General features: G+C 35.2%; 1 long non-coding RNA gene across 1 annotated transcript; it reads left to right on the forward strand.

Annotated features, from left to right (window-relative positions):
• Positions 1 to 1,036: 1,036 nt before the first annotated feature.
• LOC147534464 (uncharacterized) lies at positions 1,037 to 14,949 on the forward strand. The gene is made up of 5 exons (XR_015227704.1): positions 1,037 to 1,259; positions 1,707 to 1,777; positions 10,773 to 11,025; positions 12,720 to 12,850; positions 14,693 to 14,949. It is a non-coding gene; the product is annotated as an uncharacterized LOC147534464 (long non-coding RNA).
• Positions 14,950 to 16,419: the final 1,470 nt, after the last annotated feature.

Here is a 16,419-nt window from a genome sequence, read left to right on the forward strand (position 1 = left end):
TCTCACTCTTTTGGGGATGACAAAATAGTAATTAAAGTGAGGTTAATACACCTAACAATATGTTTGATTTCAACATAATATCGTATTTGAATTTCCAACTAGTAAATATGTACTATTAGAAACTTCAAAAGATTGTACTACCCATTCTCAAGAAAGAGACCTTAATGTGCCTAAGAGCATTAAATGTTCTCTTAGTTTGTACAATATATTTTTTTTTGATAGACCACTTCATCGTAACTTATTGAAGATTTTTTTTTGTTGAAAGAACTTATTGAAGATCTTGATTAGCAAAACTTTTATCGATCAAGCAAGAACTCAAGGCTCGCCCTTTTCTTCACTTGACTAATCAAATTATTCTCACTTATTTTAGAGTTCTCTCGTTTATGTAGAAGCAAACCTTGGAGAATTCCACAAAATAGAAGTAGTTGGTTGGTATGGTGTCCTTATCATTACATGCTTGGCAAGGTCACTGTCCCTATGATTCTAGAGATGTAAACCCCTTTTCTGGTTTGAGTTTCTATTCAAGTTAAATACTTTGACCCGCAATTTGCATATGGAAACTCCGGGAAAATTACTCGCTGAATAATACGAGTAGATTGCCTCATCCATGAAGTAAACAATGGGCTTGTGCCTATCTTGGTTTGGATGAATTTTATACTTCAAAAAGAAATCTTAAACTTTTTTGTGTTAAAGTAATTGGTTTTAAGACAACATTCTAAAAATTCCATCAAATCATTATTCGTCTCATTAAATTTTATTTAACTCATATTTTTATTTTTAAAATAAAATCAGATTATAACATAACATTTTTACTAGATTTTCTTCTATGTAATATTTCAATATTGCAACTTTGTTTTTCAATATTCAATTTCAAATTTTAATCTTTTTCATTTGGAAGGGTGATTATAGGAAAAGGTGCGTTTGTTTTTGGTAAAAATGGGTTCCGGTTTATAACGGTAATAAAAGAAATGGGCTTAGTAACGGATTTCAAGCAAGCACGCTTTACTTTTACGCGTACAGCGTGCTAGTGAAAGGTGGGAAAAAAAGGTGGGTAAAATCAAGAACGCGGGAGAAGGGAGAGAGAAAAGAACGACGCGGAAGATCGGCGAGGGAAGATCGACGAGGGAAGATCGATGGAGACAAGAACGACGACGGAAGTACGACGATGGAGAAGAACGGCGACGGAAGACGAAACATCCCAACGAACAAAATCGGCCAGATTAGGGTTTCTGGTTTTCTTGGTTCTTTCTTTGATCAGAGTAGTTACTGATCCCTTTTCATCTCCATTTAAGTAATTCTTAGGTTTTTTTTTTCTTCTGCACATATCGCTTCTATCGATCTTGAAATTACGCTGTAGTTGAAGTAATCTCCAAAATTACTAGGTTTTCTGGATAAGGTTTTCTTGATAGGGTTTTTAAGGAGTTTGGCCGAGTTCTTTCTAGTTCGGTGCTTGTATCCGAACTCTTTGATGACACGGTATTTCTAGGCCTGATCACCTTCCTGTTGATGCTAGTATTTTTCAAATTCTTGATTTTTCTAGGGTTCATATGGAACCATTCGTCTTGGATTACGAAAACTGTTGCATCAATGTTTAGAGATCCCGGTGTTGATAAACCTAGGAGGTGTTAGATACAAATTTTACTAATAATTTCTCTCTCTCTCTCTCCTCGCATGAACACTTCCTTATTACTACTCTGTTTTTGTAGGATAAACATGTGGACTATGCTATCAATTTTGTCGAGGAGAATTATGCTGGAGATGCTGAAGCTTCACTCAAGTAATACCCTACATTTTTGTTGTTCTCCCTGAACTTATTTGAAATTGTTGTTGTCCCGTTTGTTATTTAGTTTGTTTGATACTTTAGGTAGGGCTATTTAGGTTGCTTTATATTTGGTTTTTGATATTCGTGTGTTGCTTCATAGTTTTTACTGCCATAGGAAATTTCTGCATAGTATTTCATATTTTTGTATATATCCTTTTCATTGGGTTCAATAGCGAATTTCCATATTTGTTTTACTTCCTCATGCTTTTAGAAGCAAAATTGTTTGTATCCTAGTTTATCATGTGCACATTATTTCTGTGATAATTATGCGAACTAGAGCTATGATGGAGTTTCCAATTTTTGTACAATTTTCTGCTTTTAAAATATATAATTGGTTACTTACAAAATATATTTTATTGTTTTACTTCCTCATGCTTTAGCAAAAATGTTCTCATCTTAGTTTATTGAGTTTGCCCAATTTTCTGCTTTCAAAGTATATATATATATATATGGTTTCTGAATTATATAATTTATATTTTCGAAGTTAAAACATAATTTGCTTAGAAAAATATTAACAAGTGCCAACTTGTAAAAACTATTTTATGAGGGCCAAAATTTCTACGTTGGTATTGGTATTTTTAGCTACTCGATAAATACTTAACCTATGGATATAGCCATCCATGATAGCTTGAACAATGGGTCTTGTATTTTATATATTTTCTTGTTTTCTAATCAATCAACGTCAACTTTTAACACATACTACAAAAGAGCCCAACATTTTTCCAACACGGACTGTTTTTTATAGCTACTCGATAGATACTTAACTTGTTGTGGTTTTGTGGTGTGAAAAGCCATGTTATCCATAACAGGTTGCGCGAGAAGTATTTATAGGGAAGCTATCGATGCTTGAATATTTTTTTCTTCATGTATATACTAGTAATCTAATTGGTGTTTGATATCCCTTTGAGGTCTTAATCCTTAATGAATTGTTAAAATCAGTATGTCCTTTCTTGTTACCTATTACTGAAGTAAAACCCTACGTTTTGTTGTTCTTCTTCCCGATCTTTTGCAAATTGCCGTTGTCTTCTGTGTTATTTAGTTTGTTTGGTACCTTAGGTAGGGTTACTTAGATCGTTTTATATTTGGTTTTTGATATATATGTCTCTTCATAGTCTTGACTGCTATAAGGAATTTCTGCATAGTATTTGATATTTGTGTGCATCTCCTTTTCGTTGGGTTCAATATGTACGGTTAATCTTTTAAGACTATTATTGGTGATAATTAGGCAACTAAAGCTATTAAGGGAGTTTCCACATTTGTTTTACTTGTTCATGCTTTTACAAGCAAAAATGTTTGAATCTTAGTTTATCGAGTTTGCCCAATTTTTGTACAATTTTCTGCTTTCAAAATATATATATGGTTTCTGAATTATATTAATATATGTTTTCGATTTAAAACATAATTTGCTGAGAACAATATTAACAAGTGCCAACTTTTAAAAACTATATTTTTTTTTTTTTTTTTTTTTTTTTGAAAGCCATATAACTAAACAGTACATTACAAAGTTCGGTCCCCTAGTTTAACAGTAAGATAAAGCAGGGACTAAATTTGAAATGGAATTAACATCATAAGGGCTAAATGATAATAAATTAAACGACGTTGGATAGAACTGAAGCAGCCAAAACATGAGCGTCCTCATTCTGTATTCTTGGGCAATACTTCAAATCCAACGGTCTATTCGCTATTCTTGCTCGGATGCCGTTGATCTTGGCTGATATCCTCCATGGGATCTCTGGATTGACGGCCCCGATTAATTCGAGCAAAACCCTAGCATCCCCCTCGATTATAAAAGAGGAAAGTTGCAACTCATCTGCTAGGGTTAACCCAAGCTCCAAGCCGGCGATTTCACTTGCTATCGGCGAAATTGGTTCCGTTAGGGTTGCTCGAGCTGCTATAGTGACTCCATTTGAGTTACGAATTAAAGCTGCACATGATGCTTTTGTATCCCGAAAGGATCCGTCGAAGTTGATCTTCAGGACTCCTTCCGGTGGTGGACACCATCGATTATCCTGCATTTGATGGTTAGTTGTTAATGGAGGGTTTGAAACTACCACATACCTGAGAGCTTCTGTTATATTCCAGTAGCATCGATTCAGATCTGGTTCTCTCTCTTGAAAATGAAACTCGTTCCTGGTTTTCCACCAAAACCACATGAGATAAGTGTATCTATACCACCATGCTTCCCTGTTTTGTTTATCCTTTAACATTGTGTCTAAAGCCTTGGTTGGATCTGTTTGAATATGTTGTAGGTGGTCTAATCCGGCCTTTTGAAGAAGTTTCTTGTACAAGGAACATGAACCAAAAAGGTGATTAATGCTTTCCAACTCCTCTGTACCACACATCTTACATGTCTGGTCGATTTGGGGAACCCTAGCTCCGATGTTGGTGAGTACTGGAATCCCATTTTGAATTACTTTCCATATAAAATTTTGAATCTTTGGTTGAGCTTGATTCATCTTCCAAAATTGAGACCATGTAAATTCTTGCACTTGGATTGGTAACTCTGGAATCACCTTAATTTCCGTATAGAACGACTTAGATGTGAATATCCCGTTTTCTTTGGGACACCAGATTAGTTCATCCTTACTGTTGGAAGTGTGGATTGTGATGTTAAGTATATTATGAGCATCTTCTACATTAAACCATTCTCTAATTTTAGCCTCATTCCAAGTTAGCTCATCCTGCATAATTAGTTCAGAAACAAACACAATCTCTTGTGGTAGATTAGTAACATTTGTAGGGATGTTTTGATAGTTATTGTTAGGGATCCAAGGGTCTGATCGTATTTTAACAGAAACACCATTATGAATATGCCAAATACTTTTCTCCCTAATTATGTTCTTTGTATTATTAATAGCTTTCCAAATGTGGGAAGAGTTGCTAGAATAATTATGAGACCAAAAGTCCCCATCCTTGATATATTTAGCATGAAGGAGTCTAACCCATATGTCATTCTTTTTAGTAATAAAGTTCCAAGTCATCTTGGCAATCAGAGATGAATTTATCTCGACAATAGACCTAATGCCTAGACCCCCTTTATGCTTAGGGGCAGTTATAATGTCCCAATTGATAAAGTGGATTTTCCTCTCTGATGGGGAGTGACCCCACCAAAAACTTCTTTCGATCTTTTCTAGACTGTTAGCCACTGTCTTAGGCATAACTTGATAACTACAAACATAAGTGCAGAAAGAAGATAAGATGGATTTGATAAGAATTGACCTACCTGCTTGAGTAGTGAATTTGTGTTTCCATCCGGCCAAAGATTTATTGAATTTCTCTATGAGCCAGTTATAACTCTCAATTCTGTGATCTTTTTTGAGCACTAATGCTCCCAGATATTTATCTCTATCAGTCATCAATGGAGCATTGAGGGTTTGAACAAACTGCATGGTTATATTAGAAGGAACTCCTTTGCTAAAATACAGAGAAGACTTGGAGTAATTTACCCGTTGTCCCGAGAATCTTCCATATTCATCCATTATCTGCATCACTGTATTTAAATTCTCTTGTGTTGCCTTTCCAAATACAATCAGATCATCAGCAAATAGGAGATGTGTAATGTTAGGGGCTGCTTGATTGATCTGATAACCTGTAAATGTACCTTTATGCTCATAATAATTGAAAAGGAGAGAGAGAGACTGTGAGGTAAGGATGAAAAGATAGGGCGATAACGGACAGCCCTGTCTGAGACCTCTAGTTGCTACAAAATCACCCACAGTACCCCCATTTAGTTGAATATTAAATCTGGAAGTGGTGATGCAAGACATAATAAGAGATAGAATACGGCCAGATAGGCCCGTTGCTTTTAGTACGCATTCTAAAAATTCCCAACTGACACGGTCATAGGCCTTAGCCATGTCCATTTTCAAAGAGAAAATACCCTTTTTTGCTTTAGAACCATGCATAGAGTGAAGCAGCTCCTTTGTAATAACAATGTTATCCATTATTTGCCTATTAGGTACAAAGGCATTTTGGGTCCACATGATGCCTTCTTCCAGATATGGCCTAATCCTGTTGGCTATAAGTTTAGTGATGAATTTATAGACCGAGTTGCAAAGGGCAATCGGTCTGAACTGCGAGGCCGTACTCGGATTCCGAGTCTTAGGAATTAAAGCAATCGTAGTATTATTTAAATGGGGTTCGATAAAACCTGAAGAGAAAGCTGATTGAATATACGAAATAAGATCCTGTCCCACGATGTCCCAGTTGTGTTGAAAGAAGTAACAAGGTAGCCCATCTGGTCCCGGACTCTTTATCGACCCCATTTTCATAACTACATCTTTAATCTCCTCTGGTGATGGAATTCTGGAGATATCGGCCAGCTGTTCGATCGAAAAGACCTTGTATGCATTAATTATCTCGGTCGGCGGATCACTCACCGGTTCTGCCTTGAATAGATTCTGAAAATGCTCAATAAACTCTTGCGAAATACTGTTCATGTCCGAAGTAGTCTGGCCATTTGACAATGTGATCTGATTTATTTTGTTCTTCTGTCTCCTGGTAGTCATGGCAATATGAAAAGCCTTTGTATTGCGATCCCCATTTTGTACCCATCTCACTCTTGATCTCTGTTCTGCTTTAGTTCGTTCAATATTTTCCAAAAATAGCAATTCCTCTTGAATTTTGCTTTCCATTTCCAAAAGTGTTGTTGTAGATTGTAGGTTTTGCAAATCACCCAGTCTTTTTCTTAAAATGGTTAATCTGTTCTTAATGATTCCAAATGCTCTTTTACTCCAACTTTTTATTGAGTCTTTTACCTGGTTTAGTCTCTCCAAAAAACTGCCTTCTGACCGAACCCAATTGTCTTCAAAAATTTGTTTGTACTCTTCGTGTTTAGTCCAGAATATCTCGAACCTTGTAATTGTTTTAATGGGTTGACCTTCTACCTTTAGTTTGAGCAAAATTGGAGCGTGATCGCTATTGTATCGTGGTAGATGAAAGATCCCTGCTTCTGGAAATCTCGTAAGCCAGGTCGCATCACTAAGGCCTCTGTCGAGTCGTTCTTTGGTTAAATGGTGTAATGCTTTATTATTAGTCCATGTGAAGGCTGGACCGTTGAACCCCAAGTCAATCAAGTTAGCATCTCGGACAAACTGTTTAAAAGTAGACAAGAAAGGTATATTAGATTGGCCTCCCCATTTATCTGTTTGGTCTAACAAAGCATTCATATCTCCTAAGCAACAAAAAGGATTCGTTACATTGTTAATGCGGGATAGTAAACTAGTCCAAAATCTGGGTCTATCCCTGACATTAGGTGGACCATAAATGAAAAAGATATCCCAAGGTTCAGAAGAGGGAAAAGTAATAGTAGCATGTATAAGATTAGAAGAAGAAAAATGAATATTCATATTAATATCTACATTCCAGTACAATAGTAGTCCACCGCTACGACCTATGGAGGGAACAGTAAAATACTCTGTAAGATAGTTTTTATTGAAACACATAAGAGGCATATAATTAATTAATTTGGTTTCAGAGAGAAAAACCACAGCCGGTTTAGTCGCTCCTAGGAACTGAGACAAAGTTTCTTTTGTCGGGGCGTTCCCTAACCCACGACAATTCCACGCCAGAATACTCATGGCGATTTCGGCATTGGGGATGCCGGCACCCTTTCATTACATAGAACTATTGAGTGAGAGGATCGTTTATAGTATTTAGGAGATCTATCATTGACAATATGCATTTCTTCATCTACATATCCTTGCTCTCCTTGGACTGCATTCTGTTTTGGGAGTGATGAAGACGATTCTCCCAAAAACAAAGCATTAGAGTATAAACCTGTTGATCCATACATAGTTTGAACTCCTCTCTTTTTAGTCTGACATAATCTGGACAACAAATCTCCGAAGTTAGCATTAATAGAGAAATCAGGAATATTTTCATTCATAACTTCGTCAGAATCAGAATTAATTAAATTATCATTGCCTAATTTAACCCGGTCAACATGACAAAATGAATCGAGATCTTTTAATTTATTCTTAGTCGAGAAGGGAACTTTGAAATCCTCCGAAAATTTAGGAGTCATGATTTTGGAGATTTTAGTTCGTTGTTCTTCTGTGAGGTTCTGTTTAAGAAGATCATTACAGGCTAACATGGTAGGGCAGAATTTAATGGTATGTCCCGTAAAACCACAAGCAATACAAAATCTCGGGAGTTTTTCAATTTTAAGATGGACTGCAATGATCTTAGTATTAGACAATTTCAAATAAACTCTAGGGACAAATGGTTTCTTCAAATTAAGATCTATCCTGACTCTCCCGAATAGAGTCCATTTGATAGCATCTTCATTTGTAGTCGGAATAATAGTACCCAACGGTTCTGCTAGTTTATTAACAGTAGTGCTATTAAGATGACTAGGAGGAAGACCATGCATCTGAACCCAAAACCATGCCGAATCAAAAATATGATCACTCGGCATAATATCCTGTTGGCATTGTTGAAGGACAATTAACTCCTCCTGAATTACCCAAGGAGAACTATCTAAAGCAATTTCAAGCTCTGTAGCCGTATTGAATTTGATTAAGAACACGTTATCTTTAACCTCCGAAATATTGAATCGATTAGGACCATGAATCACTCTAGATAACCTGGTCATAGCCTGATTTAAATCTATTTTCTTGTCACTTTGAAACCAAATTACTCCATTTTTCACTATATCCGATGAATTTTGAACAACATCGTCTCCTTCAATCACGATTGGGGGAGGATCATCGGTTGTCAAAGCCGCAAATTGTTGAATAAACTGATTGCTTGGTTCAGCCATAGAAAAATGATAGAAGAACTGCAAAGAAACTTGAGAAAACTTAGAGTGAATTGACCGGCACAAGAGAACGAGAGACTCCTATAGAGCGACTGAATTGGAATTCCCGGCTATAACAGCCTGAATTCGAGAAAAAGGACTAAAAACAAGATAGAAACTGCCAATAACCGCCTGATCTCAGCCCAAGAAACCGTCAATTTAAAATAAAGATGGTAGTAACTGCTTGAATAACCGAAAACACCACCACTTTTGGTTGTCCGATCAAAAAAAACTTAAATCTCCGCCCGGGAGCAAAAAAATGCCTAACTGAGGAAGAGAATACTCCCACATCTCCCTCTTCTTCTTCAAGTGGATCTCCAGTAGTAACAGTCTCAACTTTTTTTTCAAATTAAAATTCAAAAACTCTCACTCTCTTCATCTTCTCTTAACTTTCTCTCTCTTCTCCTAAAATCTTCTCTATTCTCTTATTTGATTTCATCAGTTGCCGCGTAGATTCTTACAAATGATAATGATTCTTATGAGGGCCAAAATTTCTACATTGGTATTGGTATTTTTAGCTACTCGATAAATACTTAACCTATGGATATAGCCATCCATGATATGTTGCGTGAGAAGTATTTATAGTATAGCTATTGATGCTTTAACCAAGTGACATGTATTTATGTATTTTCCTGTTTCTAAAAAACCAGCTTCGAAAAAGTATTTTACAAGGACCCAAATTTTCTCCATTGGGACTGTTATTTCTAGCTATTCAATAGATACTTAACTTATGGTGGTTTTGTGGTGTATAAAGCCATATTGTCCATGATAGGTTGCGCGAGAAGTATTTATGGGGCAGCTATTGATGCTTGAACAATCATGTATTCTATATGTTCTTGTTTTCTAATCAATCAACGACAACTTTTGAAACATACTTTAAAGGAACCCAATTTTTTTCCAACATGGACTGTTTTTTATAGCTACTCGATAGATACATAACTGGTTGTGGTTTTGTGGTGTAAAAAGCCATGTTATCCATAACAGGTTGCGCGAGAAGTATTTATAGGGAAGTTATTGATTCTTGAACATGTGTTTTTCATGTATATACTAGTTTCTAATTAACGTTGATATCCCTTTGAGGTCTTAATCCTTAATGAATTGTTAAAATCAGTCCGAAATTTTCGAAATTACTGTTTTTTATAGCTACTCGATAGATACTTAACTTGTTGTGGTTTTGTGGTGTGCAAAGCCATCTTATCCATGACAGGTTGCGCGAGAAGTATTTATAGGGTAGCTATTGATGCTAGAACAACGGGTTATGTATTCTATATATTTTCTTGTTTTCTAATCAACCAACATCAACTTTTAACACATACTTTACAAGATCCCATTTTTTTTTTATCCGGGACTGTTTTTTATAGCTACTCGATAGATACTTAACTTGTTGTGGTTTTGTGGCGTTCGAAGCCATGACAGGTTGCGCGAGAAGTATTTATAGGGAAGCTATTAAATGCTTGAACATGCGTTTTTCTAATTGACCTTGATCTCCCTATGAGGTTGTAGTCCTTAATGAATAGTTAAAATCAGTAACTCCTTGTCTAGGGCTTCAATATGTATGCTTAATTTGTTAAGACTATCGTAGGTGAAGTTTCAGCCTAGTAAAGATAGTAATTATAGATCAAGTTTGTAGTTATGTCTTATTTCCATACTTGTTTTGATTGGACATGCTCTTACAAGCAATAATGTTAGTTTTTAGTTTGTTGAGGCTGCCCTCTTTTTCTATACAATTTTCTGGTTACAAAACATACCTGATCATAGTATTGTATTATAGTGTTTAGGCTCTAAAACTCAAAAGGGGGAACATCTAAAAATGAAACAAGATGTTTTGATGAAATGAAGAATTAGGAATACAAAATATCAGAATTTTTTATAGGAATTTACTTTCTCTGCAAATGAAAACAAAATCTTGGTCTTCTGACATGATTTTTTTTTTAAAATTTATAACAGTGTATAATTTTTCTTGGGGTATGTTTTTCCATAAAAATAATTGTTGTCTCTGAAATCATGTAGTGGCTTCTCGAGAAACTCCATTGATATAGAGTAAGATATAAATGTGACATAATTTCTGATGCAGACCTTGTCTGGTACATATAAGCATCTGCACCCTACAAATGTTGATTCTGTTTCTACGTTTTTGTTTAATTCTTTCAGTTTCTGTCCTTCGGTTGCTATATAACTTTAGTTTTGAAGAAATCCAAAAAATATGGTTTTGGTATATTCCCTTTTTTAGGTCTTACAGGCAACCGATTTAAAAAAATTAGCATTTCAGAATTGAATCAAAACATATCCTAATATATTGATGAACTTTCTTGTTTTTCATGGTTTTTCGCTTGGGCATTTGGTTAATGATTAATGCAACGAACCGTGGAGAAGCGGAGCTGGAGTGAGATGTCCAAATCACAAGGTTTGTCGAAACCCATTCTTTTATTGTGCATGTAATATGTATACACACACAACGTAGATGAAATTGCATGTCTCTATTCTAGGCTTGTATCTGATATTAAATACACATTTCAATGACTACGAAATTGAGTATCTGTTTCAGTCAAGTTTAATTTCATCATACCAGAGTAGAAGATGGCACGCCTAAGCCCTAATGTGAACCATCTTACGCCCGAACTATTAAGGCAAACACATCTCTCTCACTCGCTAACATTGACCTAAATTACTGTCATTACCCATTTATGTCAATATTTGTTTCTGTATGAAATCTTAAATCTTTGAAAATGGGTAATGCTTACGTACTATGTTTGAGTTGCTACTTTATACACCTAAAACCAATTTTTGTATGGTTTATATGTGTTTGGGCTGATGAAGAGATAGCTTAGTAATCTAGATTAAAGTTTCTTGGCCAATTTTATGGAACAGTTAAGTGTCATTAGTTCATTACTTGTCATATTACTTCGTAAATAGGAAATGTATAGATATTCTTTAGTTCATCTTGTAAATGGTCGTAAGCTTGAAGATGACCTTGCTAATAGTAATCTTACTAGTTAATAACACCATTGGTGTTGCTGAAGTGAAACACAGTTTTACATGGAAGGATTTATTCATAAGTTGATATGATCTAAAATATTCTTTTTTTGAGAGTGGACTCCAAGAGTCATTACATTTGAATAGCATTGATACATCATGATTAATATGTAATACTTGAATGTTGCATTTAGTTGTTGTGCTTGTGCACTCTCTTGCCATAGCTATAGTTTTCCAAGCCATTAAATTTTACTAACAATGTGGACTATGTACTATACTGAACTAGTTCATAATCTTAGTCCGAGTCAGATGGTCTGTACACATACATAATATAGATTACCGGCTTATTGTGGGTACAAAACTTATTTGGTCGCTTCAAGATTAAAGAAAGTATGATGTCTCTGGAATTCAGGAGTTAGTAGCAGCCTGTACTTCCAAAAGTTTCACAATATTGTGTCACTCTATAGTCTCATCTCCACAAAATGGTTAAATTCCTTTTAGTTTTCCTCCCATATTTGCTTTCTGCGAGGAGGTCAGTTTTTCGGTTGAATTTGGAACAACGTCCGCTTTACAAATCAAATCTAGTTGGCCTCTGACACAGATTACTTACCAAACTACTAGTTTTCCATTTGCAATTGTGCTACATAGTTTTGTAAGTTTAGAAATCAACAGTGCGTAACTAAAGTAGTCCAGACTCTCCAGAATTTGGGTCGCGTTGAACAAAATTTAGGGGAACTATAGTCAGTAATTTTTGGGGCAATCAAACATGACTGTATGATATCATGAAGAACGAGGCCTGTGTTAGACCGTTGACCTCAAGTGCAGCATATATTGACCCAGTATGTCGAAGAACATAACAACCTTGAACGTGACACCAAAATCACTTTGTATTATGTCGAAGAAGATTAATAACAATTGATTTGTGAATCAGTTGTCAGTAAGCTTCAAGTTTGCATCAAATACATATTAGGAATTAGGAAGAAACAATATCTTAAGTTTTAATGTCTTTTAATCTTTTGTCTGCCGATCCCTTTCATTTAATTATATTGTTACAAATTGGTGTCGGTGTAATTCAAGTAAATTCTGATGGGTAGCTTATTGAAAGTGAGTTTTGTTCTTTTACAGGACAAAAGTTTGAATCCATGGCTATCTTGACTCTTGAGGACTCAAACTGGTACAATAGAAAGCTTACCCCAGCTAGTGACCGAGTAGCTCAAGCTTAGAAGACATATATGATCTCAGCTGATTTATGTCTGGTATGTCACAACATTATTTTATGTTACTCTTCAAGTATCTAGAATATGCTTTCAAAAAAAAAGTATCTAGAATATGGCATTTAATTGATGTTGGAGTAGCTTGTTAGAGAGAAAAACTTCGGCAACGTGTAATATATGAATTTGCGTCGACAAATTAACATGTGATACGGATTAAGGATATGATCGATCCTTCTATTCCCACCAATCTGTCTATGATCAACCCTAACTCTAGATTCTTTTTAGTGGCCTATCTCCCGGCTTGGTTTGTCGTAAAAATGGGTAAATACAAAAATTATCATGATAAAGTAGCTGAGAGTTCTGTTGCATATACCAAATAGAAGTGTGAAATCCAAGTAGGCATAGAGACGTAGAGTGGTGGATACCTAATTTGGGTAGAGTTGGAAAAACTTCTTGTCACTAATGGTACATGTTAAATGATTATATGCCAACCTTGTCTTCTTACAAATATGAATTAGTTACAACTTCCCATAGTTAGCTGCCGATATGCCCATACCACTGCACCAAAACAAGAAAATAAGTTCATATCCCTTCACTCCTATTTTACTACTACAATCAAGAGGTTGCTTGTTTTGTATTTCTTTTGGTTGCATCTCGCTAGTGTTCTTATAAATATCATTACTATGTCAGAACTCCTGCCTATTAGAAATTAAAAAATTAAAAAATGTGGAGTACTTAAATATACGCCGACTCTTATTCTAAGTTACCAAGTGCTCTCACTAATCACTATCTAATAAAATAAATAATGAATGGTTGAAACTCTACCACTAGAAGATAATGAAAGCTAATTGTGGGATTAATACGACAGTGGCATACCAAGTAATGTGGGAAGGATTATGGCAGTGAGACCTCGAAAGACTTTAATTAGTTCTGACACTGACTGTTTGTGTTGTACGCGACTATGGGGAGACTTACCTATTCGTTGAACTTTTCTTGTTTCTTTTTCTTTTCTTACTTGTGTCATTTTAGTAAGTTTCTTTAGGCAGTGCATTTTCTACTAACAATTGTGGGTTTAAATGGTTGGCATTGGTTTTGTGCCAACAATTATTGGAAAGTTGTTTACATTTTTGGTTATATTTGTGATGTTCAAAGATGCTTACTTTACTCCGTACCTCAAGATATGACACCAAAAGAAGGGGGTTCATTTGAGATAGAGTTTGAACAGATTAGGAATCGTAATACAAGCCCGTGTGGGTTTACTTTTGTGGTTGTATTTTTCCACCTATGGTGTACAAAGATGCTTATTTGATTCTTAATATTTTTGTGTTGGAGCTTATGAATATCTGGTGCTGTCATTTTGTAATTTAACAAGCCAGTGTGGGTTAATTACAAAAGTTGGGAGTCACCGGTGCCCAATCAAGCTTTGAGGATTCAAACCAAGCTCAGAGACTCATTTTCTTTCCACTGAGGAAGGAATACCAATGGCATTCAATTTTTTGGTTTTCTGTTTTGGCAGTATCGTTCTAGTGATACCAAATATTGGAAGAGCTATGTTTGAAGCGGGTTCTGTAGCAGCTGACTGGTTTCAAATATTTTGATGAAGTGAAGAAGTTGTTGAAACAAAACTCTTCAGAGTGGAAAATGGGAAATAATTTCTTGTTTTATGGTAGAAATTATAATTTCGATTAGATTATAACTGTTGAAATAACAAGGAGAGGAAAGTATATTGCTGCTGAATCTTATTCTCAAAATATGCACAAAAAATGTACAATATGACTGCTACCAACATAGCATTCAGGGGCCTCAGTCGGGCTTACGGTTCAGATGCACCAGTTGCTGGATAGGGAATATCTAGTGGCCTAACTATGTGATTGTCTATTGTAGGTAAACATGTGGCCGGATAAAGGAAAGAAGTAAATAACACATTCCTTAAGAAGGGTGTTTCAGGTGGCTCCCAACTTTTCAGAAACACAAGTATAGGTATACATCTTATTTTCTTTCCGATATTTCTCTTCTTCTTGCACGCGGTAATGCTATCTATGCTTATTATGTAGTTTTTAAAGATTCTGTAGACTGTTGTCAATCTTTTCATTGCTGCGTTAGCAATATGAATACAATTCTACCATCCCAAAAAAAAAAAATCTATTTCTCTGAATTGGGATCATGAAAGATACTTGCAACATCCTCAAAGTAAGACTACGATGTTGTTCCCTTTTCTTGCTCGGGCACACTGTGGTTTTAGAAAATTAGCAGCTTTTTTCACTTAACATTCTTGTTATAGGTAAAGGGTTTTGTAGCCCCTTATGTCAACTGAGCTTCAAACTCACACTGGTGGCTATATGTAGCCATTAAACTAGAGGTATGAGGTCTAGATATCCTTTTGTTAAGGGTAAACCCATGGGCTCGTGGACATGCCGGAACTGCTCCAATCAAGTAAACAACTTGTTTTATTTCAAATGTTTTTAGGTTTTACCTTCAGCTAGAAGTTGTTACCTGGGCATGTTCTGGTTCCGTTTTTTATTAGATTTGTTACCTTCAGTCGAAAGTGTCATTAGAACAGTTGGAACTGTGAAGCAGTGAAGAGAAACTAACAAGGTAACATCCTTATGCTTAAGACTAGAATTTCATTCAGCAGGGCACTAAGCAGGTAATACCACTCATTTTCTCTCTTATGTTTTTCTGGTGGAAATCTTTCCTTATTTGAATATGTGAATACGTGAAATTACTTTTGTAACGTGTATTTACTTATTCGTATTTACGTGCTCTATATTTGTATTGTTTGCTTAACAATGTTTTGGTGTTTGTGTGAATGAGTAGCATAAATATTAATATTGTATATAGTTATTTTCGTATCTCTACATTTTTATTTGGTATTTTTATGTGAATTTTTGTATGATGGTATTGAGTCGGGGTAGCATATCCAAATCAATATTTTTCATATTTTGGTGTATGGTATTGAGTCGGTATTTCAGACTTTTTAATAGACAAATATATTTTGGTGATTATTTTAGTAGTATGTACCGAATTGGTATTCTGGACTGCTTTATGTATGGTATCAGTGTTCTCTATTTTGGACTGTTTCATCGTGTGCCAGTTTAGTGTATTGATTGTATCCTTGAGTATTATGTACGGAGTTATTTGGTCTGTTTTACAATTAGTCTTTTGTGGGTTGAACTACTTTTTTATTATTGGGTCATTAAATAGTATATGTACGATATTAAGTTAGTGTACTCCATTTTATGTTTGTATGCACAAAAACTATGCGTCCGAGTGTTTTGGTAATTTTCTGTTTGCATATTTTATGTTTGTGAGAGGATGTTCGGAATTCGTATTTTATAGCTGTTGGTGTGTCTCTTGGGTGGTTGTGTTTTTGGGTTAGTATTTACTGAATTTGCATGTCTTGGTGATGATTGCCCTTTATCTTTCTAGTCTTTTACTGTTTTATTCAATTTCGTTTACTGAAGTTTGGTGTTGATTTTCCTAGCTATTATGGTGTTTTGTGTGAATCACATTTGTATGTTTGGTTATGTTTCTATGACTATTATGTATTGGAACAATATTTTTGTGTAAATTACTAAATTGTACAGTTAGAATGTAACTGGATGAATAGT

This window comes from Eschscholzia californica, unplaced genomic scaffold, assembly GCF_041429995.1.
Source record: "Eschscholzia californica isolate CP2 unplaced genomic scaffold, dmEscCali1.0.p SCAF_6, whole genome shotgun sequence".
Lineage (NCBI taxonomy): Eukaryota > Viridiplantae > Streptophyta > Magnoliopsida > Ranunculales > Papaveraceae > Eschscholzia > Eschscholzia californica.